Source organism: Vespa velutina, chromosome 2 (genome assembly GCF_912470025.1).
Source record: "Vespa velutina chromosome 2, iVesVel2.1, whole genome shotgun sequence".
Lineage (NCBI taxonomy): Eukaryota > Metazoa > Arthropoda > Insecta > Hymenoptera > Vespidae > Vespa > Vespa velutina.
In genome coordinates this window covers 6,252,845-6,277,703 of record NC_062189.1, presented here as the reverse complement: position 1 = coordinate 6,277,703, position 24,859 = coordinate 6,252,845, and the positions used below count along the sequence as shown (strand labels likewise).

General features: G+C 36.1%; 1 protein-coding gene across 10 annotated transcripts in view; it reads left to right on the top strand.

Annotated features, from left to right (window-relative positions):
- Positions 1-24,859, top strand: part of LOC124946400 (fat-like cadherin-related tumor suppressor homolog) — a 298,435-nt gene that overhangs the window by 65,903 nt on the left and 207,673 nt on the right. For 9 of the 10 annotated variants that reach the window (XM_047487029.1, XM_047487028.1, XM_047487036.1 and 6 more), the window contains exon 3: positions 3,524-3,606. The exons of the other annotated variant lie outside the window; for it this stretch is intronic. The gene's annotated coding sequence lies outside the window, so the exon portion shown is untranslated. The remainder of the gene's footprint in view (positions 1-3,523; positions 3,607-24,859) is intronic. 10 annotated transcript variants of the gene reach the window in all.

Genomic DNA, 24,859 nt, shown 5'->3' with positions numbered 1-24,859 from the left:
AAAAACCATACCGAAGGTATGAACTCGGGAAAAGAGAAATAAAGTCAACGGAGAAAAGCTCTAAACATCCAAGCGAGTCTATTAAAAATCCATTATCGATATTGATTTATCGTGTTTCGAGAAATTCCGTTCGACCGAAGGAAGAACTCGGCAAGGGAAACAAGTAGCTGCATTAAAGGGCCGTAAAAGAATATCGGTAACAAAACTTTATCGTCGTTTTTATCATCTCCCTTATTGTCAAGCACTCTCTCACCTCTTTTCTCTTTTCTTTTTCCTTCGAAGAATATAAACTTCCGCCCTCTCTTTTGTCTCTTTTCTTACCCTTAATGGGGCGTTAATCATCGCTTCCTATCCCGAATACGACATTTTTGCGATCGATTTCGATTATTTTTATAAGCCTATTTCAGGGAATCGTTAAAAGAACGCGCAAAGCGACCTCATGTATGAACCTATGTATGTAAAGTTCTATCGGTTTAACGAGCGTCGAAAGAGGGAATAGGTTAGCACATGGTTTCATTAGAGGATCGTTAAAAGTTTATGACGTTTTTCGAATGGTACGTGGGATAAAGAAATGCGCGAGCGATAACGATTCTTCTCTATTCTCCATGGTCTCTAGAGTGCAATCGATGACCAAGAGAGAAACGTAAAATCTATGAATGTTCTCGCTAATCGAACGATTTCATTTTGCCTTCCGTCCGTTCAATCCGTCGTCTATTTTATTCGTCTAATAATTTAAAAAAAAAATATGTTAATTATAATATTTCCTTGATTGAAAATTCGTCATTAAGTTAATCAAAGTTATTACAAAAAATATTCTACGCGATTAAATGTTCGTCCAGATGTCATCGGACTAATATTTTGTTTCTCAATATTTTTGAAAAATTTCACACGAAAGTAAATCTTGCGAAACGTTTATACAACTATAAGAACTTCTTTATGCCATTCTCGTGCATGCGTTCCCAGAATCGTTCATCGACCCTGAAACGAAGCCATTATCTCCTCTCCCAAGCGAGACCAACCGATAAACAAACAATACGCGATAAAACGTTCTAAAGGTGATAAAAAACTCTCGATCGAGGTTCCCTTTTTTATTCTTCCTTTTTTGTCTGATACACTTTGGCTCGCATTGATCTTCTCAGAACAAATCTTTTCAACGAATCATTGGCCATTTTTTATTCGCCCTTGCGTGGAAAATTAATTACGTCAAACATGAATTCTCGCGTGCTCACGGAAAGAGCCTCCTCAATAATATCCTCACCGCACGAGAATTAATTTGTCTCTCTCTCTCTCTCTCTCTCTCTCTCTTCTTTTCTCTCGCTCTTTCTCTTTTTAAGTTCTCACTCTTTCGAGAAAGGACGATATTGCTCCAGTCGATCGTGTTTTCGGATCGGTTAAACGATGGATAAATCACGAGACTCCCCTTAGCGTTTGGATGTCGAGTGAAGTGTGAGTATAGTAAAAACAAAGAAAAAGAATGCAATTCAAAAAAAAGGACAAATTGGATGAATAACATAAATTAGGAAAAAGAAATCGAAGATAAAAAAATGCACTTTGAAATCGTCATCATGAAATCACTGTATAAATTAAAGTATTTTGCTGTTTTTCTTTGATCCGTTTATATCTATAAAAAAAAAAACAAAATGAATAAAAATAAGTAAAATTTTAGATGAATATACCGACTTATGTATAATTATTATAAATATATTTATACGGCTTAGGAACTACGTTTTTCATAAATCCAAAATCTCAAAACAATAGAATCCCATTTAGTTGCGTGTAAAGTAGGAGATTTGGCTGAGGTTTACATGAAATACGATATAAGGCAGATAACAGGGGGGATTATATCGTTAATACCTCTTTCCCTAAATTCGATTAAACCGCGAAACCGTGATCCTCTTAACCCTTTTGAAGCTCAAAGAGAAACTCGATTAAAGAGCGTTACGTGTGTTCGCTTTCGCTTTATACTGACAAACGATCCTGAATGGATCTTTCTCGTTATCGTTTAAAGGGCCGCCATTCTCGTGCATAGCATTCAATTTTTCTCTACGTTAGATATAACAAGAAAACGACAACACAGGACAACAAAAAACGAAATCTCGCTGACAGTTAGTCGAACGTCGGTCTAGTATTTTGACTAGAATTATCAACTCTATAGTGTAAAAGCAGTTACCGACTCTCGTTTAAAACTACTATTCTTTTCGATTCACAGGAGTAACGATTTCCCATTCTTTCCGTCTGTCCTACCCAGCATTTTTCGTTTTTTTTATTTTTTTTTTTTTTTTTCTTTTTTTCTTTTTTTCTTTTTTTTTTTCTTTTTTTTTTTTTTACAGTTATACAATTTTTAACGTGAAATACGGTATCGTTGTAACGACAATCGTAAATCATAAAGATTGACAAACCTGTGTCTGTGCACGACGATAGGATATTTATTCGTATTTAACTCCTTTGTGGCAAACAGAATAATATATCCGATATTATGAAACAAAATAATATATCCGATTTTAATATTAACTGATAAGGCTAACTCTTTCTCTTTTCTAAAATTATTCCTATTTTTACTATTGATATTATTATATAAAAAAATGATTATAACACGTTGTACAATATGCATACACAAATTCTACATGAACGCTCAAAGGTCACAATAATTATATATATATATATGTATATATATATATATATATGACTTTATAAATTGTATATGAGAAATCAATAAAAAGTTTACTGTGAAATAAGCTGAGAATGTATTTAACGAAACTCCAACTTTTCAACGATTTATGCAAAAGCGGAAAATACAGCACATATTTCGTTTAAAAGTCCTTTTTTTACCGAGAGAAACTCATGAATATTCGCCGAGAAAAATTTGATATAGTCGCGTGGAGTTGTACGAAGTATTTATTATAGTCGTCTATTGGTTTTCAAAGTTTCCAGAAAATTAAATTAATCGATAGCAAAGAAAAGATATATGTTTTATTTTTTTATTAGATACTTACATAATTATAGACATTAAAACGAATAAATTTCCTTTTTCTTATGAGACAAATATACTTCACTCAAAGAGTCAATTATTGGATAAAATTTAATCACAATAATTATCGTCCATATTTCATTATAGATACGATAAATTTTTATCAGCTTAATATCATGTAAATCAAAAAATTATCTTTTGCAATCATTAATATTGTACTGGCCTAACACGCATCGATCGTTTTCTCCATTTTTATTCCTTTTTCACTTCTCTAGCCAGTTCTTTTTTTTTTTTACGAGAATCACGATGCAAAGTCCATCGGCTTGCCATGGCTCTGACGACGGATTGATCGATTCATCGATTGACGTTCGAATGAACGATTTGCCTGGCATATATGTCAAGAGCACTTTTTTAAGTTCCACGCGTAGCTACGAGCTAGCTAGCTGAGCTTTACGTTCTATTCCATTGGGGATCGGCCGACCTTAAATCAATCTATCTTGGCGCCACTGCAAAAACCTATTCGTTAACGAACTCATCCTTTTTTTCTTCTTTCAGGTGAGCGCACATCGTATAAGAGAGATCTTCCCGACACGCCTCAACGATCGCGATGTCAGTCGTCTTCAACCTTTGCCAGAATCGTATGTAATTCGATATTTTTCAATGAATGAAAGTCCATTTAAATGAGTATCTTGACTTTATTATTTTTTATTTTGTTTTCTTTTTTTTTTATAGATAGATTAGAACGAACGAATAAGGAAGAAATATGTAATTAAAATATTGCCTATCATACCGTATGTGTAAAATATTCGAACAATAAAATCTCGATAAGCGTATTAATAATTGTTACCGGATACAGAAGTCATATATATTTTATCATAAAAGCGAAACAAGATCGGACTTCGGATTCTTATCGTTAGTTTTCAGAATGAATTCGCAACAAGTTTCTAATTAATTGGACACGATTCACGAGAAGTAAGCACGCTAAGAGTTTAGACGTCGTTATTATTACTTCGTTATCTACGCTATCGGCATTTGAAGAGGAAGATTATAGGTTAACCAACTTGGACGAAGCGAATCTCCGGGAACTAAATGATGTGACTTTTAAAACTATAGACTCGTTGCATGGTGGATCGACGGACGATATAAATTCGTTTCTAAGCAATCTTGCCAGCAGGAGTAATAAGGATGCAGACGCTTTTTCAAAATAGAAGAAAGACGACTCTAAGGCTAGTTAATACCGAATTATATTTTATTACTGCGAAACGCGCGGCTCTTCGGTCTTCGAGTTTAATCTCCACGTACACGAGCTCAAGCGAGCGTTCATCTTGGACACAAATACGGAGAACCTCACGGAAATGCGTGGTTTCACGCTTCGCGGACTCTAGCTGTGCTGCTCCTTCGATGCAGGAAGTTCAACCGAGTTTCTGCACCGTCACGATCTTTTATTCTTTCTTTGCCGATCGTTAAGGTGCGCTCGCGCTTCTCTTTTGGATATATTTATTTTTCTCATCTTTTAAAAGGAAGAGAACGCGCGAATTTAAAGTCGTACCGGTTTCTCGCTTAGACGCATCGATATCTTGGTTATATTCTTCCGTCTGATTGAAATTTCTTACTCGTCGAGCGAGTCAAACAACTTCCCGTCTGGACGATCAAATCCGTCAAACGGACTCTTTTAATTCCCTTTATATTTATTTCACTTTTAAATAAGTTTTTACTTCTTTTTATTCGTTCTGTTTTTCTTTTTTTTCCTTTTTCTTTTTCTTTTTCTTTTTCTTTTTCTTTTTCTTTTTTTTTATTCCTCTTTATTATCGCTCATAAATTGTATGAGAATTCGTGGTACACGAGTAATCCAGAGTAAATTCTATCGAAGAATCGTAGAATCTAGAATTTGGAGGAAAGAAAAACACACGCAACACTTGGCGATATCCTGATTAATGGTAGGATAATATCTTGTAAAAACTGTTGTATCCAGGCCATGTGTCTTTTGGCTCGATATGTAACGGAAATCGCTTTTATGTACTTCTCGTATAGCAAACTGCATCTTTCTCTCTCTCTCTCCCCCTCCTTCCCTCTCCCTCCCTCTCCATTTCTTTTTCCATCGATTCGAGATCTTTTCATTTTTCTCTCTTTCTCATTTTCTCTCATCTTTCACCGATATCACCTTTTACCTCTTCTCTCTTCGACCTGTCACACCCGACGATGATTTCTTTCAATACAACGCGCCGACGGGAAACCTTGCTCGTTTTTCCTGCTCTACTTGAGTTTCGTTCCACTTCTGTCAGACAGTTACATAAAATGTCGTTCGATTCTACTCGATTTAGATGTTGCCACGCAATCTTTCGGCGTTTATTCGTATTCCTCTTTTAAAGTTTTTAATCGTGCTTAAATGTTCTCCCAGATTTTTCTACGTTTATAATGTCTTTATATGTTACATTTCTTTATCAAATACATCCTTGTTCACCTAAATCTATTTTTCTAAAGTTATCATTTTCTGTCTTTTTTCTTTTTTTTTCTTTTCTTTTTTTTTTTTTTTTTACGAAGAACGTTAAATTAATTTGACACATTTATCATCTTTAAAATATTTCTTCTTGCGCTCAGGATAATCATTTTCTTGTAACTCGATAAGTTTTGTGATTTGATCGTACGAAAAAATCATTGTCGCACAGATCATCGATTACGAAAATGTTGGCACAATAAGACATATAAGATATTTCTTTCGAAATTTTATGATATCCCTTTTGTTAAAACTGGAATTTGAAGATTCTAATAGATCATTGTGACAAGGGTAATTTTGAAGTTGAAGGTACCGATAAATGAATTACAGTTTTCCAAGAGATACGGGAGTAGCCGTGAAACGAGCAATCATCGATCATCGAGAAAACATCTTTCATTTTTTTCCCTTCCGAGATTTTCTTTGTGTTCTCGTGGTTCAAGGTCGCCCATAAGCCGCTCCTACATCAGGTAGGCGGGATATTCTTTCGCAGTATTTGTTCCTTGAACCGCAATGGGTATCGTCATATCTCAGGCGATATTTCAGATAAAGTAGTTACCTGTCTTTCGAATTATTTCGAGTTATTTCATCGACGCTAACCGAGAATATTTTGTTTCTTTTTTATTTTATTTTTTTATTTTTTTTTTTTTTTTTCTTTGGATATTCCAAATTTATCTGTTAGATATTAATTTATTGTTATTTTATTTCTTAAATATATTTGAGCTATACGATGTCATATAAATAATCCCTGTATGTTTGTGAATGAGAGACACTGCCATAAACGATGTTCTACTAGCAACTAATCGCGTTAGCCAAAACAAGGACACATCGACCGCGTTGTATCTTTTAGGTCCAAGGATTGCAATAATGATAGAGAAGAAGAAAGAGAGAGAGAGAGAGAGAGAGAAGACATCTCGCTGCGATACGTCAGAAGGAACACAACAATACATCTTTGTCGTTGATTAGATGCAGACGGGATGATAACCAAAGACATCGTCGGTAAACAGCCCAGAGAATCTTCTCCAGTCTCTGACGACCTGTCCTCTCTCTTTCTCTCTTTCCCTCTCTCCCTCTATCTCTCTCTCTCTCTCTCTCTCTCTCTCTCTCTCTCTCTCTCTCTCTCTCTCTCTCTCTCTTTTATTCTCCCTTACTTTGCAACAGACACACACCGTTCGTCCTTGTCTCTTCTTCTTCTTCCGTTCCACGATGGCTAGCACGATGACATTGCTCTCTGGCCGCATCGGCGACACGTCGCAAATTTGCACCGTTCCATGTGTACATCCTCTGACAATTGTGCAGTAGCAAATAACGTGGAAAAGAGAAAGAAAAAAAAACAAGAGAGAGGGAGAAATATGAATAGTTCGTGAATACATTGTCTCCTTAAAACATTACGATATACGATATATTTGCATATTAATAGTATCTCATATATACATACATATACATATGTGTATATATGTATATATGGATATTACTTTTATATTTATAGAATTATTTAATGACAGATCTGATTAAATCAAAATGCATTAAATTTTTACGATCTCGTAACTAACAATATTTATAGAAAAACGTTTGATATTCGTTATATTTTTTTTTTTTTTTTTTTTTTTTTTTCTTCGAAAGATGAAATTTATAACAACATCACGAATCGCGTGAATCAGCGATTTATCAAGAAGATTTTATCCAAAAGCTATACGAGACTGCGTCTATCAGAGTGAATGAAAGGCAAAGTAGTGTAATTTGGTTGATTTAAATCTCCGTATAGAACGTCTTCTCTCCGATGCACTTCTTTCTTCCCGAAGGAAAATGACTCCGATATTTATCTTGGACGTAGACGGTTACGAGGTGTATGTACAGAAGGAAAAGAAGAGGCTCACATTGAGGGCAGAAAAGAGTAAGAAGAGAGAGAGAGAGAGAGAGAAAGAGGAGGGGAAAAAAGACTTTTACGGAACGAGCTGTATCGTTTGGAGGAAAGCTATCGCTTTGGTGATGTTTATGTAACATTGTAGCTTTCTGGAAAACGTAAAAGAGGCAAGTTAGTTTTGGTAAGCGTTATTTTATTAAAGTCTCGTGAATACTTTAAAAAGTGTTACCTTTTCAGGTTACGTATTAGATTTAGTTCAATATATATAAAAGTACTTTAATCGTAGAAACGAAATATTGAAAAATAAAAAGTTTATTCATTTTTTTTCTTTCATATAATCTGATTAACATGACCAATTAGTAAAAGTTAATAAACAGGGACAATAGTTTCTTCGAATTCGTTGAACGATACAACAGAGGAGTACTAACGAGATACACTTTCCTGGCAGACGTTTCAAGAAGAAACTTTCTCTTGGTGTCATTCGCAGAAGGAAACTCTAACGAGATATCTATCCAGGATGTTTCCCACTCGTGGAAAGCTTCGGCGAAGAGTTTATCGTTCCTGGCTCGTTAAAATGCGCTCGCGCACGTGCGAGCAAACTCGGGCAGATTTATCGGGTAGAAACCGCGAGACAGGTGGCAATACTACGCTCGAAGCTGCGAACGGTTGTGATATTAGTATTGGTGGTCTAGTGGGTGGCCTCTTGTCGCGTGCCCTCCATTTTCGTGCCTTGGTCGTGTTCGTAACGACTCGAAAGTCGAAGAAACGCGTAGTCGACGTCACGCCTAAGATATACGATTCTCATTTGCCACGCTACAAGAAATTAAAAGTTGAAACTTAGTTCAATAGAAAGAAAGAAAAAGAGAGAAAGAGAGATCGAGAATATTCGAGGCGAATCGATCGAACCGAACTAGCGAGTTTAATTTATTAGTCCCGCTAATGCCGAGAGAACGTTTCCAGTATGCATACCTACGGAGAGCAAGAGACTTTGTTGGAAAGTTGAATGGGGACTTAAGAATCATTTTTACAAAGCTGTTTATTTAACGACTTGGTTCCGCGAGCGAAATCACTAATGACGTCGTGATTAATACTAATTGTTGCAAGATTAGAATCAGCAGTAAGAATTTAATGGTTTCGTTTGCGATTCCTTTATTCGCATTATCTCAATGACCATTTAGACGTATTGAGAAGAATAATTAAATCTTATACTAATAGAAGATACGATATCATTATTAGAAGAAAATTTACAAGTGATACGAAACATTTATCGTAGATATTAATTTGAAAAAAAGAGAAACGTTCATTATTGAGATAGATATTGCATGAGAATTAACAAGAAAAATCTCTTCTTTCGTTAATATGTTACAAATAAATTCAAACATTTGATTATCATTTTCCTAGGTTTCTCATGTCCTTAATCCACGATCATAACACAATCCATAGCTCGGTTGTGTAAATTCGATCGAGTTGCCGTGATAATGAACCGGAGACGCGTAGCGAAGGAAAATGAAATGAAAATGAATTTTATAATTATACAGAAGATGGTATCGGTATCGAGCGAGATACGCTCGTAATCGTGTGATTTACGTGAGCTGCGACGAGTCTCGATACTATCTTCAGCTTGTAAAAATGTCGGCTTGAAAACGGGGGATCAAGTTTCATGGATCTCATAGAAATTACACGTTCATTCGGCTTTTTCCTTTTCTTTATTATCTTCTTTTTTTATTTTTTGTTTTTTTTTTTTTTTTTTTTTTTTTTTTTTTTTTTTATTTTATTTATATATTTTTTTTCTTTTTTATCGTGAACATTTCGTAAGCGACATCGTCGTTGATGTCGTGCATTCAGCGTCGTAATAAAGAAAGAAAAGAGGTCGCGCAAATACTCAGTAATTACTAAGTCGATTTCGCGAGTTCTGTCACGGGAACATAACGAATTTATGCTTCTCGAAGTCACGATGACCCATCAGCATGACGTAGAAAGAAAGAGAGATGCCGAGCCGTTCATTATTATAAATCGCAGAGTCGAGCTTTCCTACGTGTACCATCGTGAATCATTCGAGTGGTTCGCTGTTAGTTTTGTCGGTGCGAAGACGGATGTCCTCAGTATCTTTCCTGGTGAAGGGATCGACCAATGAAACTGCTTAAAGAACCGGCTTTCCCGAGACTTCTATTCGAATTAATTGCAAAGAAGTTATACAAGTTAACACCATGTTGTCTTTCTTTTATACATATTTTTATTTAATTTTTTATAGTTGCAAAAAAAACCTTGATAAGTCAAGGGAAAAAATATGAAAATAGTATACGTAAAGGAGTAGTACCACTTGTCAACCTTTTAGGAACTCAGTTTGCTCATTATTCTATAAACTCATTAAATCATCTAGCGCGTTCCTATTCCCTGACGCATCCATGTTGCTGAAGCAACGATTTAATATTTCAGGTTGGAAAGATAGCAAAGTTCTAGTTAGAACGAGTTATTCGTTGCACGAATCTCGAGAGAAATTCCAAGTAGTTCGATGTATTGCATCGGTGACATGAGAAATCAGTAAAGCACTGGCTGTCTAATTACCGGTCTCCCACGTCAGGGAAACGAACGTTATTAATGTCTTTACGTCAAGACATTGAGACATAGTCCGATTTAATTCACGCTTTATTAAAAGAACAAAAAATATAGTTGGTATTGTGATAAAAATGTCGAAATTTCATAATAATATATTATTTTTACGTCGTTCGCTTCAATCGAGCTGTTTTATTGTAAAAACACGAACAAAGGCCTTTGTTCTTAAAGATATTCCTTATTAATGATAGACAATTATTTCGGATATGTTATTAAAACTATAATCACGTAAAATCTTTTTAAATTTAACAAAGAAGATTGAATAAGGGGATCATGGGAAAAAGGAAGGCCAAGTTTCGTTAAACTCTTTATCTTCCTTCAGACTTCCGTTGGCGTAGTACTTCGATATTTTTAGTAAATTACTCATTAGTTAGGAAAGAGGACGAACTCAGGAGAAAAGAGAGATCTCGAAGAATACGAGTAAAGCCTCTTAAAAAGTATAGTTATATGTATGTATATGTATACAAGCAGCCTTGGTTCAGGGACTTTTAAAAAAACTCGTTCGCGACAGCTATATTTCGTGCGAACGGATCCTTCTCTCTCTCTTTCTCTCTCTCTCTCTCTTTCTCTCCCTCTTTCTCTCTCTCTCTCTGTTTCTTGGCCGCAGACTCTGGTGAATGGCGATGCCTTGGCGTCTCGATGAGAACGTTCGACCGTGACGGCGTTGTTGGTGAGAAGATGGTCTTAGTCTCTTACAGTCGATACCAGTAGGGTACAGTAGTGTTAGTACTTATAAACTTTAGTTGGTGGGATTCTCCGGTGTGCTACAGAAGGGCGAGACTTGGCCAAACACGAGACATCCTACCGAGTAACTGGACGGGGACCTCGGTGCACCCGTCAAACCAGTTTTATCGGCTACTTCCTTCGGGATAAGAGAGGCAGGTAGAACGATACACTCGGCTTTTAACTATGGCGCCCACCTTGCTGGTTGTCTTATAAAGAAACTCTCGATTTTATCATATTTTTCGTACTCCTTTCTCCTTGAATATTTATATTTTAAATAATACAAAATTGTTCAAACATTGACTAAGTCAATCTTGAAATATTCATAATTCATAAATTCTAAAACGATCGTGAATAATCTCATTCGTTTGAAAAATATCATCACGTCATTTATTCGATCGTTTATTTTACGAAACTAAACACTAGGAGATTATTTCAGAGAAAGATATATCTATAATACTTTCAAATTTACAAATACATTGACATTTTATGGGTATGATCTATACGTATTATGTGTTGTTTTATCGGATAATATTACTGGTAAACGATAAATATATATATATATATATATATATATATATATATATATATATATATATATATATATATATATTATCTCGCTTAGTGACAGTTCTTTATCGAGAATTGTAAGGAGCGTCATGAGTTTGGTTTCTTAAAGGGAAAATACTTTATGTAAGCGTATAAACAACCAAAGAGAGAGAGAGAGAGAGAGAGAGAGAGAGAGAGAGAGAGAGATGGACAAAGTAAACAGCATTTCTTCTCCTCTTCGGACACATTTATTTCGACTCGTCGTCAAGCTCCGATAATCGATGATTTATGATCGAAGACCAAAATTATGGTAACTCGATAGAAAGTGCCGGAAGAAAGACGGTGCGAGTCAAATCGATGACGCTTGTTCGTCTGACGAAGACAAAACGGAGAAGGGTGGATTATCGATTGCATGCTCGATACGCAATACGCGACGTATGAACATCTTTGCGCGCCGTTTACACGTTGGTCCAAGTGTGAATATATCGATATCGTCGTCCATGTGTCTGCGTATTTGTCTTGGTCTTCCTCTCTCTCTCTCTCTCTCTCTCTCTCTCTCTCTCTTTCTTTCTTTCTTTCTTTCTCTCTTACCCTATCTTTCCCTATATAGTTATGGCTTCGTACAGTCCGTCGCGCAGACTATCGAGTATCGTTCGTAGTATCGAGTGCATAGACCGAGAGACGATCATGATGACCATGACCAACGTCGATTGTGACGCGATCGATGAATCGGATTGAAAGCGTCGGTTCGATGTTCGTTCGATCGAATGAAATTGCGAATAAATGAGTATTTCAAGGTACTCGTTACTTGTAAATCGAGTTACAATTGCGTTAGAAATATATATTACTATAATGGAACATTGATGTAGCTTGTTAAAAAAAGTACTTTTAGTATCATTGAACCAATCGTCTATAACGTTGATAATCGATTTGTGGTTTAAATGTGTTAGCATATGTATGTAGAAATGATTGGAAGAGCGATGATAATTTTTTAACAAGATCGAACATTCGTTAGTGTTCATTGTAACATTACATGGAGGAATTTTATTACAAAAAAAAAAAAAAAAAAAAAAAAAAAAAAAAAAAAAAAAAAAAAAAAAATTTTGTTCGTCCAAGTGCGATGATGCATTAAGGAAGGGAAAATTAGTAGCTTTGCTCCGTGACTTTCGTTTTTCATCCTTCTCTTACCCGCAAGATCTTCGTGTTATCTCGTTTCATCTCACATCACAGAACGGATCGTTCGAGGAGTCAACGACTCGAGGATCCGCAGGACGAACGTCTGGCCGATGAGTCATTGTCAATGACCAGACCTATCCAGACCGGTTTACTGATTTTATAAATAGAAAACAATACCACTTCTCGTCGATCCACCATCACCGTCTCCCATGTATTTCTCTCCATGTCTTTCTTTATTATCGGGTTTCCCAACGTAGCTCGGGCGTTATTTACTGGAACATTCATCGAATATTCTTCCTTATCCTATCGTTCCTCGAATCACGTATTGCTCTCGTTTTATATTGAACGATTTATAAAACATATAACGGTATTCGATCGCGTTGTTATAACTCCTACTTGGTTATTAGATTCAGTACAACGTTCTGAGATAATAGCTGTAGGGTATCTCAGAACTTCAGATTTTTAATGCACTACATGGTTAATATCTTAAAGGTTCTACTTTTCTACATGTATATATAATGAAGTAAATAACAACTATGAAAAGGACAAAGAAAAAGAGAGAGAGAGAGAGGATAAAGTGTATGGGTAAATATCTAGTTGCACGGAAACTAGATTAATTATTTTTTACAATTTCTCGAAAGTACGTTGCCATTTCTGTGTGAATAATAAATTGAGTATAAAGGATGCGGAAGTGTACGCTCGTAAGCATGAAAAAGGAAAAATTTTAAGCAACATAAGTTCATTGAAGTTATTCTCTTTGACCTTTAAAACCACGTAACTTTCTAATTAAAATTCAAACTGTCGAAAACTCCTACACACCGAACATTGAAAACTTTACTAGTAGCAGAAATGTTTGTTCCGTACAATTTAACAATACGAAGTAATGCGATTAATACGAAAACAACATTTTTTATTTTTATTAATTTTTACAACTAAGTTGTTTATATATATATATATATATATCGAGTAATTAACTTTTTGCAGTTTAAGTTTTATTTTACTCCTCAGAACTTGTAATACAAAATTTACCAATGGTCATGTTTTTTTCGTTGATTTCCGTAAAAAATGAAACAACCATCTTCATTTTAAGAATTTCTTTGAAAAAAAATCGTCGACCCGTTCGCACCATGGAGCCGTTAATCCTTGATAGCGAGAGAACGGTTCTTATCAAAGGAAAATTCTGACCCGTTATGGCCAACTACGTTGCTATCTCACCGACTATTAATCTGCGCGAATTGCAGTTCTCCCTCTTTCTCTCCTTCTCTTTGCCGGTTGCTCGCAACGAGTTTCTCACTGGTACTCCATGATCGCTTCGTAGGAATGCGGCTCCTTTCATTTCGGTTTTCGTCATATTTAGAATTCGCTTGGCTTTCTGAAAAATGACTTTGCCTTTGGGCTAGTACGATATATCTTGTATTTGTTGGAAATCGATGTGTATCCTTCGCACGACCTGGAAATATGTGTATGCTCTTTCGTCTTACTCACTTTGATCGTTCCTCGCATAAATTCTCACGAAGACGTGATAAATCGTGAATTCATAGTTTCCTTTGATCAGATATCAATCGACTTCAGAAAAAAAAAAAAAAAAATAGACGCAAAGTCGATTAAATGACAAAAATATACGAAGAATGTAATAAAATTAATGTTAATTGCCGCTTTATTCACTTTTTATACGAAGCGAACAGCGTTCATATAAACGAATAGGAGATAAAAAAACATTCAGTTCGTTTATTTCTAATACATAGTTTTTCCATGCACTATCGTTTAGAAAAATTTCAATTTATTTATAATCAATTCTTTATCGTTAATATTTTATCTATATAGATTATAGGTTTTCCTTTAATGGTTGTAATAAAAATTGTTGAAATATTGATGTAAACGTGAAAGAGAAGGATTTAATTAAACGAATAAGGATAAATTAAACGAAAAAAAAAAAGGATTTAAAGTAATTATATCACTCGTAACAACTTTAAACGAGATAAATATACATAATTTTGTTCTCTTTTTCTTTGTCTCTCTTTTTTTTTTAGTTTTCTCTCTCTCTCTCTCTCTCTCTCTCTCTCTCTTTCTCTCTCTTTCGATTTTTGTCTTTACTTGAAATCTTTCTACTTGCTAGAGATTATTGCTAGAGGTAACGTCAATGAAATATTTAATTTATCTTTTTCTTGATTTAATACGAAATCCAAGTTGTAAGAGGTACGGCAATTGGACATTACGAAATTTTAACGGGCGTCTTTTATACATAAAAGCGAGGAGACTTGACGGAAATGTAAAGGTTCTTTCCTTTCCATTTCTTTTCTCGACCCTTTATGTTGTTCGTTATCTACTTCGTCGAGCGAAGAACGTCGCCATTTCGTAATTTCTCAAGAATTCTCACCTTTTGCTTCTTTTCTTATTTTCTTTTTATTCTTTTAATACTTCTACTGCTGTTTTACATATTTTTATGTAATTACATTTCACTTTGGTACAGACTCTTGTATTCGCATTTTCAAAATTCTTCAAAGAGAATTATGTTTTTCAAAAAAATTATCTTTCTCTCTCTCTCTCTCTCTCTCTCTCTCTCTTTATCTCTCTATCACTCTCTATAATATCCATTATTAATGTCACATTGTGTAAACTGATAATCAAAATCATTTCTACGTATTCTCAGTGTACAAAAGCAATTTCGATCAATGATGTACCTGCATGCGGAAGCTAAATATTTATAAAAGCATTCTACCTGTCGCCCGTAACTCACGGATTAAATTCAATTGCGGTACGCCCATTATAAAACGATATGTAAATTCGGGACCGTGGCATGGAGTTTCAAGACAGCCGTAGGAGATGGAGAACGAGGTAAAGCAGGAACGAGTGCAGGAGGGGGATTGAGAGAGTGAGAAAAGAGAGAAGAAAGATAGATAGAGAGAGAGAGAGAGAGAGAGAGAGAGAGAAAGCAAGAAAGGGCAGAGGTTTAAGGCACCTGAATTCGACATTGTTCGCCGGCGGCAAGTGGGAGCCGTTGATGCTGTCTTACCAACAGTTTCCGACCTACCCCTAAAGAGCTTTAATTGGAACCCTGTCGTTTCAAATTACTGTCACTAAAGACGCTCCAATTCCTCCTTTCGAGCGCATCGCGTTTTCTTACTCTCCAAAGGGACCGGTATTATTTTAACAACAAGTGGGTTTCCAGGTCATATTTTCTTTTCCTTTCTTTTTATTTTTTTTTATTTTTCGTTTTTTTTTGACCTAAACACTTTTTGGCTCCTATTTTTCTTGTTCTTTTTATTTCAGTATTATATATCGATTTAGAAAAGAGTTTGTCGTTTCGTGCTTCGCAAAAAAAAAAAAAAATAAAAATATAAAAGAATGACGATTTCGAGGATTTTTATATTTATATCGCAAACATTCCATGAAAAATCTTCTTTTGTGTTTCATTGAAGTTTTCTTAAACGTGGAAAATCGTCCGAAATAGAATGTATTTTGAATTCTGTCTTTCGCTTCGTTTGATCCTTTTATCAATGAATTTTTTTGACTTTTGTTTCCGAATGCTCGAGAGAAAGGATTCCAGAATTTTTTTTTACGTTCGTATTCATGATTTTTATCGTAAAAACTCAGTTCGTGAATACTTCTTTATTCAAATTTCCATGGTTCGTTACGTATCTCCTATTTGTCAATCGAAAGTAGAGCAAAGTGCTTCAGTAAAGATGCATTTATCAAGTGCATATACATTGAAAAATCGATGAGATAAATCACTAGCTGAAGGCTCGAACTATCAGAATGTATCGTAAAATTGAGTTTCTTAATGTCACGATAACATGATTGATTTATTAGTAAGAATTTCTCTATTAGATAGAAAGTGCCTCTTAAATGATTATCAATTAACCAATCGAAGTTGAAATTGCGGCAATACGTCAAGAACTATTAAAAATAAGATCAACGTTATTGTTTGCCAGAGCATTAATGATACTTTTTGGAAAACTCGATAAATTAATAGCCATTATTTCCAACGTTTTCTTTAATTTTACTTTACAGCGCACGAGTCAACCTGTTCTCTCGATCTAACCGAAGTTTTATAATCTTCTAGTAGATATCCTAGCATCTCAGTCGCATTTGATTGAACGACCGATACAAGATATAATTATCCGGGGAACTTTCTTTATAGCCTTCCTACGTGAACTCGGCTTTTACGACATAATCGCAAACTTTGAAAACCGTCGACTTCACGCAAAAGTTTTCCTACATTCGATAAAAGTACGAAAGCTGTTTTAGACGTTAATACGTATGTACGTATATTACATGAATGTTGCGATTGGTAATTTAAAAATTTATCCGCAAAAAGTAGAAGATAATTTCGATATTAAACGAAAATGAAAAATTAAGGAAAAAAAACATAAATAAATAAATAAAAGTTAAAATAACCGAATTAACGCATAATTTTTTGCGGAGTTTTTACGAGATGTTGAGATTTTATTTAAAAAAAAAAAAAGCTTTTTTTTTTTTTTTTTCTTTTTAATTTTTTTTTAATTTTTTTTTTTTTATATATACCAACCAAAATTCCCCAAAAATTTGTTTGAGTGATCGCTGAAAGTTGATCGAAAGAATCACGGTACGAGACCGCATCCATTCTCAGCTTCAGAGGGACAACAAAAAAAGTATAGAAGGATGAAGCACCGAAATACGCGCGGGAGTCTTATTACTCTCTCTTCTACGTCCTCTCCTCCTTTTTCAGACAATATTTTCGTCCAAGTACTTTCCAGCTCCTCTTTTTTCCTTCTCCTCCTCTCATAGTTGTGTCTTCCGCTCGTTAAAGCGCCGCGCCCGGACGATGCGATTTCGTATGAAAGCTTTTTGCGGAGCGTCGTTTGTCACGCTACTGCCCGAGGAGTCTCTTGCTTTAGGAAAACATTTCCTTTCCCACTCTTTCTTTCTTTCTTTCTTTTTTTTTTTTTTTTCTTTTTATTTTTTCTCCTTTCGTAAAAGCGTGCCTGCAATCCGAAAGATTCATTTTCATAAGATAGAAAAGGTGGGAAAAGCAATGATCGTTGTACCTTTTCGTCGCTCTTTTAACAAATTAAATAAAATAATCTTTTGTTTAATATTTCTAATAATTACGAATTTAATCTGAAAGAAAAGGACAACCATTATACTGAGAATATTGCTGTAAAAATTTTACATTTTGTTTTTAATGAAAACTCTTTCTTCTTCGGATTAATTAAATTTACTTCAAAAGGTTATATCATGAAACTTTTTCGAAATATTAATTTAAACTGAATGTTGAGTTATATTTTAAGAAGTGTAAAGTACAATATGCTGGCTTATTTGAGCTGATTTAGTAAACGTATCTTATTAAATCTCTCTACGAGCAGCGAGTGGGAAATAAATATCACGGACACGGTATTATTATTTCGATGAAATGTTCACGTTTAAAAGCAGGACACGACTGGCTATGTTAGTGCTACGAATTTTAACGAGTTTTTGAAACCAAGAAGAAATACTCGAAAAGGAAGCAGATTGTAATGGATTCGCATAAATGAAAAGAGAAAAGATGTAACAGAAAGTGTGGATTATCTCGAACGTAGCGTATCAAAGAGAAAATACAAATTTATCCATTTATTTTCAATTAAAGATTGGTATTATCTTCGTTAATTATAAAGATATACAATTATATATATTATAAAAATATATTATATATATATATATATATATATATATAATTTTTTTTTGTGCATATGTGTAATATCGTGTAGTTTAAAAAAGTAAATTGAAATTCTAAGTAATTTCTACCTTCCTTTTACTTCACTCGAAGAGTATATTAACCGTATTTCCCTTCCTGTTTGAATAGGCTTAGATAAGATTCCGCTCTCGCACCTTGAACATATTTCTTGGAGTTTCTATCATCGTGACTTGAGATAAGCTTCTTCGTGTTTCATAGAAGAAAAACATCGTGATGTCGATAAGAATTTTTTCTTTTCTTTAGATCGGATAAAATGTTGTTTCATGAAACGTGGCTATCGAAAGAACATGAAAAGACTAAGTGGAACAAATGTTTTTTCATTTCCCCATGTTGTACTTATATATCGATGATATTAATTTATTGTCTTTGAAATGCTTGGTTTCGATCGAATCGGCAAAATTAATCATAATCGCGCTCACCGATTCGTGAAATGGCGCACATTGTGCAATTTAAATCGGTGGCGTGCCCTGGAGCTGCAGCACCCTATATTAATCGGTGGAAAGTCAATAGGACGCGATAGGCAGTGTGCCGATAATTAATGGCCAATAATACGTTGATTGTAAATCCTCCTGTCGACCGGACACGTCGGCTTTTGCGGAAGTTTTATAACGAGATCTATCGTTCACGATCAAATCTAATGATTCTTGTTCGGAAACGGAAACGATTAAGTGAATTCTTTAATTTGTACATTATTTTTCATTGAGAATGAAATTTTAATTAAATCGACCATGGTAATTATGTGTTATCCTTGTATGAAATATTGTTTAAGCAAGTTATTATTTATGGTCTTCTTATGGAAGGTACGAGGAAATACAAAATCAAGAGTTTCACTAATTTAATTACTGCAAAAATCGTAATCGATATTTCCGTATAGTGATAGTAGAAAGCTAAGGATAACGACGCATAAATCTTTTCTCGTGTAATTGGTGCTTGAAAGGAAGAGGGCAGGTAAAGAATCGTTTTATATCGAAGTCGATACGAGTTTCGCTCGAAGAAGAAATAGTGAGAAGAGTAGTGGTTGAAAGGAGGGGGAAAAGAGGGAGAAGGAAGAGAAAACAAGGGGGTTGTACCATGAGTTACAACTAATCCGAGCAAGTTCTGAATTACGTCGTAGAATAGCCGAAGAACGGGCCAACTTCTCTTGGAGGTTTCCAACTCGTACTGAACCCTTTAATTTAACATCGTCGTGCCGTAAGTGTACGTAATATCCAAGAAAGCGCAAAAGCTCGTCGTCGAGTGCCTTCGCGGAGCTCGTTTCGCCTGGATATTATTCGGAGTTCCTTCTCCGCTTTTCGTATTCCTGGTTAATATATACGTTAAATCATTTACGGTAAATCGACAATCGACAATACGTTATTTTGAGTTAAAGGCGAGTCTCGAAGTATTAAAGCTGCACGATTGGCAACGTGATCCAATGACTTTTACGCGTCTATCGAAGATGATCCTCGCGTTATTATCATCGTAGAGGACAGAGGGTAACTCGTTTCTGCATTCAAGTCTTAGGAACGTGGGCGTTATGTTCATCGCGATGCAAAGAGGAGAAAGTGGTGCGAACGTTAATTTATGTAATGCTGATTTATGTCCCACCAACGATAATCTTTTTTAACCGGCTCGCTCGTCAGTTGATGGCCATTCGAGCATTGTGGGGAGCTCTCGTCATTTCTCTCGACTCGTATTTTACTTTTTTGCTAACAAAAGAGAAGAAGAAATAGAGAGAAGGAGAACGAGAGAGACTTGCGACTTTTTTCGTGACTTTTTCAATAGCGGTAAGGTTGGTAAGTCATCGATTATGTGGATTTTACGGTTCGTACGTCTTTCTCCGAAAGGAAGATCGTTTTATCAACTTAAAGTAGTTCCCCTTAAAATGTCAGCTTTTTAGCTAATCGAGACAAATAATGAAACCTTCTATTCTCCACAAACTGATGCGATGCCTATCGCTTCATAATCTTTTATCGTCTTGATTCTGCTTATAATAAATGCTTATAATTATCAAACTTTTGATTAATCAGATGCTTATTCAAATAATTTATATATATATATATATCAGATTTCCATGTATGATACGAAAGAGAGCTTGGATTTAACGATATTTCGTATTTATCATTCGAAGGAAGAAACTCTAACTTCATCGGATCGTAACGAAACTATTTAAAACACATCAACCCGCAAATAGCTAATTACACCGACCCAAAAGTTTATCGATCCCGAAAGTTAACGTCGAGCGTTGATTAATGTGCCGAAAGCGCAATGTAACGTCGGTGCGATTCTCGCTTGTAAAATAAATATTCCTTTGGAGTCGTGAGGACGGGAGAAAGATAAACGAAGAAGAGATAGGAAAGTGAAGGAGAGGAATAGGAAGAAAAGGGGAGAGATTTCTAAACAAAAATCATTGGCCTTTAATTTGAATCTTTTGACCTGATTGCCAGAGAACACATGTCTGTGTACATAACTGGCTATACATACGTTCTAAAAATTTGCCGAATGAGCGTATTTCGTAGCGCGAGCTCGTCGTTAGTTGTACGAAAAATCAGGAAATCGGTCGTAACTCGAGGAACGGCCGTAATTATGGGGAATCCAAGTTCGTTCGCGAGTCTACCTTCGCTCTTTCTCGCTCTTTCGCGCTATCCTCTCTTGACTTGCATGCATCGGATGCACCTGCCGTTCGAGTCTGTACGCTTCTCTCCTCCGGCCACGCCGCCATTCTTCTTCTACCTCCGACTCCTTACTCTTTATCTCGCTCGTCCACCTCTTCGTCTCTGACCTTCTCCCGCCGACTCGTTCATGCTATCTCTTTCTCTTTCTCTCTCTCTCTCTCTCTCTCTCTCTCTCTCTCTATATATATATATATATATATATATATATTTCTCTCTCTCTCTCTCTCTCTCTCTTTCTGTCTTTCTTTCTTTCTATCGCTATAATGCCGTTCAAGATTTCTCTCTCAGTCTTTCGCGTACTTATTTTCTATATCTTTCTTCCTTCTTCTTCTGCTTCGTGCAAGTCTTTTCTCTTCTCTCCTCGAGGCAATGTACCACCATAGAACGTTGACCTCGACTCTACAGGCTCTTCGAGCTCCCTCCCTCTCTCTCTCTTTCTTTCTCTCTCTCTCTCTCTCTCTCTCTCTCTCTCTTTCTTCGCGAATGGATCCTCCCCGCTTTTACGTTTTCTTCTTCTTCTTCTTCTTCTTCTTCTTCTTCCTTCGTCGCCGTGGCTGCTTCTTCCACTACTTATATTTATTTCTTTCTTCTTCCTTCTTCTGCTTCCTCGGTCTCTTCTTCCTCTACTCTTTCTACTTATCTCTCTCCTTCTTCTTTCTTGCACTGCCAGGAATAAACCAAGCTCGACGCGAACGTTCTCGCTCGCAACCATCGCCGAGGAATCTCGATAAGACCAGCTGAGAAATTAATTGGCCGGCCTCGAAAGCGAACGGCTGGAGTCTCGCACCAAAAGATGAACGCAGGACATTGATCGACCCTCCTAGATGACTGGATCTTGTAACTTTCAAAAAGTCTTTGAGAAATTTACGAATTATTTGATCAATCGTTCTCTCAGTATAAAATTCAAATTAATTTCGAACCGATGCAATTTACCTACGTCTAGATATATCAACATTGTAATTAATTGCACGTCAAGAAAATAAATGCAGATTTACTTTTTTGACGCAAAAAAGGAAAGATTAAAATAAAGAAAGAAATCCTCGGAGTATAAAAGAAAATTCCTACATTCAAAAGTTACAAAAAGGAATCTGTTAAGTCTTTAAGATTCTCAGTAGATCGAGTGAGCGTGCGCCTGATTGGTGACTAATTGCAATTAAGAATCTTCTCTCTGCGGAAAGTGCGGCGAGGAGAATGATTCTAAGGTTAAGACAGAGGAAAGTCCCGTAATCGTCGATTCGCAAGCTCGTTATCCTGAAATCTCTGAATCGAGTTCGTGGGACATTAGAAAGGATTCGTAAAGGCGAATTAGCGAGAACGAGAGAGAGAGAGAGAGAGAGAGAGAGAGAGAGAGAGGGGAGAAAGGAGAGAAAGACGGCGAATGCGGTGCCAGAATATGACGTTTAAAGTCTCCATTGTTCTGGGCGTAGTGCGCGCATTAAGCGCGAGAATAAAATTGGGTCAAATAGCGATTAACCTCAGTCCTCGTTGGACCGACTCCACGCGAGACTGAAGAAGAAGAAGGAACGAGTTGGTCGTTGAAAAGACAGTCGAGTCGGATGATCCTCCTCGCGGAACGTTGAGAGTGAGAGATTCGACGCTCGGAAATGGAAAGTCAATGAAGGGTTAAGCGAAGTCGGAAGAAGCGTCTCTACGATCGTGAGAATTTATTGTCCCGTTTATCATGATAAATTCATCCTTTGTTAAATGAACTATCGATCCAACTTTTCGATATTCTCTTATTCTTATTTTTTATTCTCGGCAAATCATTAAATACATCGCTTGTAAAAGTTTGTTCTATCCTGCATGGCCATCATTAGTTTTCAATCTTTATCGGGATATTTCTTTTATTTCTTTTTTCTTCTTTTCTTTTTTTTTTACTCCTTTTTGTTTGCAAAATATCGTGAACGTTGGGACTGTTGATCAAGGTAGCAGTTTTCAGTCTGCAAAGACCTCGCTTGACGGAATAAATCCGGTGGTGATGACGTATAAAAGAAGAAGACGAAGAAGATGGGATAAAAAGCAAAGAGAAGAAAGAAAGAGGACGAGAGGAGGAAGGAAAAGGAGTTGAAGCGAAGAGACATCGAGAGATGATATCGTCCCGTCGACGCGCTGGAATGCGTCTACTGTCTGAAAAAAACGTCGCGGCTCTTCTCTTAACTTAACGAATCTTCTTACTCTCTCTCTCTCTCTCTCTCTCTCTTTCTTCCTCGAATCTCGTTCTTCCTTCTTTAACTCGAAAGCTAAGTTGAAACAAAAAGAAAGAAAAAAAGAAAAAGAAAGATTCTTGAGAGGGTCGATCTCGCGTGGGTCGTAAACCGCAGTCCGCCTTCTTCTGCATCCTTATCCTATCGTCGATCGACCCTCTAGATTTCCATGGATCGTCCCGTGACACCGTAGATCAGCGATCGAGCAACGCGTCGAATCCGAGAAACCTTTCGACGCTCTCGTCCTTTTCTTTCTCTCTCTTGCCGTCGAATCGCAAATCTTTTCTCCTTCTTCGAGTGACTTTTCTCTATTCATATCTCTCTCTCTCTCTCTCTCTCTCTCTCTCTCTCTCTCTCCTTATATCGTTTGTTCGCGCGGCACCTCGCGTTCTCGATTCCGTCGCGAGAGAATCCGCGCGTTTCCCAGCCTCTCGAAAGATCCGCACGCTCAGAGGCAGCATGTAGACGGCTGATAAGGCGTCACGATTTGTGTCAATGGGAACAAATGCCTCTTGAGCCACCAACGGCTAGCCACCTTCGAAACGATAAAGGAAGGGAGTACGATAGAATTCCTACTTTCTCTCTCTCTCTCTCTCTCTCTCTCTCTTTCTCTCTTTCTTTCTTTCTTTCTCTTTTGCTTCAATTTTTCAGTTGCAAAGGCGGAAACGTTTATAGCTCCGAGCGATGTCTGAATTTCTAGTTACTGTTCTTTGGATTTTATCAGTTTAGGAAAGTCAATGCGAATTCGGTTTCTCGTGCATAACCACGTTTCGATCTTTGTAGGAGTGTCGAAGGTTTAAAAGCAATCGAAATAAGAATCGATGTGAGATCTGACTATGAATCGCGAACTTATGAGCCTGAAACTCGAAATTAACATGGATACGATTGTAATCTCTAGCCTCTTTTCGATTAAATACTCAATAAATTTCGTTTCTTTCTTTTTTATCTGCTAGAAATGTATCTATTTCCTTTTAAATATTTTACAATACAAGTTTCTCTTTTGTTTACAGGTAATGAATAAATTGTTCATTGACGTTATACGATTTATTTTCTGTATTACGGACACAATTATTCTTTACAGATACAATATTAATCATCAATTTTCCGAATATCCGAGTTCCATTTTTTATGAAAAGATTACAAAACTATGTCTTCCATACAGTCTTTGTAAAAACACTCTCATATCGCAAAAAAAAAACAAAATATATATATATATATATATATATATATATATATATATATCATGATTTATTTCAGAGAACGAAAAATTACATCGAATATATGCATAAAGCGATCGTTTTGTTATCTTCATATGGACATGGATTCTTTTATAAAAAATGATATTATATTTGTTCCATTTTCAATGATAATAATTAATGCACTCGCATTAAATCCGTCATTGGTAGAAGAAAATACACTCTTCCCTTATGTTTAATCATCTTCATATGAGCTTTCATTAATAAATGACACAAACGTTTGCGTCAAGATAAAGTTCTTATCTTCTGTTGGCTATTGGACCTCGAAAGTCGTCGAATGTCGGGTGTTATGCGGATTGCAACTGGAGACGTTTATGAGAACGAGCATGAGAGATAATAAGAGAAAGAAAGAAAAGAGAACAATGAGAAACGCAGCATGCGCGAGGATGGATAATCCTTCACGGTTTTGTGTACAATAGCGTCGCGTTCCGGCGTGACGTGTCTTCTCTCTCTCTCTCTCTCTCTCTCTCTCTCACTCTCTGCCTCTGTCTCTCTCTTTCTCTCTTTCTCTCTCTCTCTCTCTTTCTTTCTTTTTCAACCCCCCTTCTCTTCCGTGTTTTTTATTTCTTCTCTGCCCTTTTCTGTTTTTTGGTTCAGTAGAATCTCTGGTGCACGAGCAAGCTAAAGAGAGTGAGAAAGAGAAAGGAA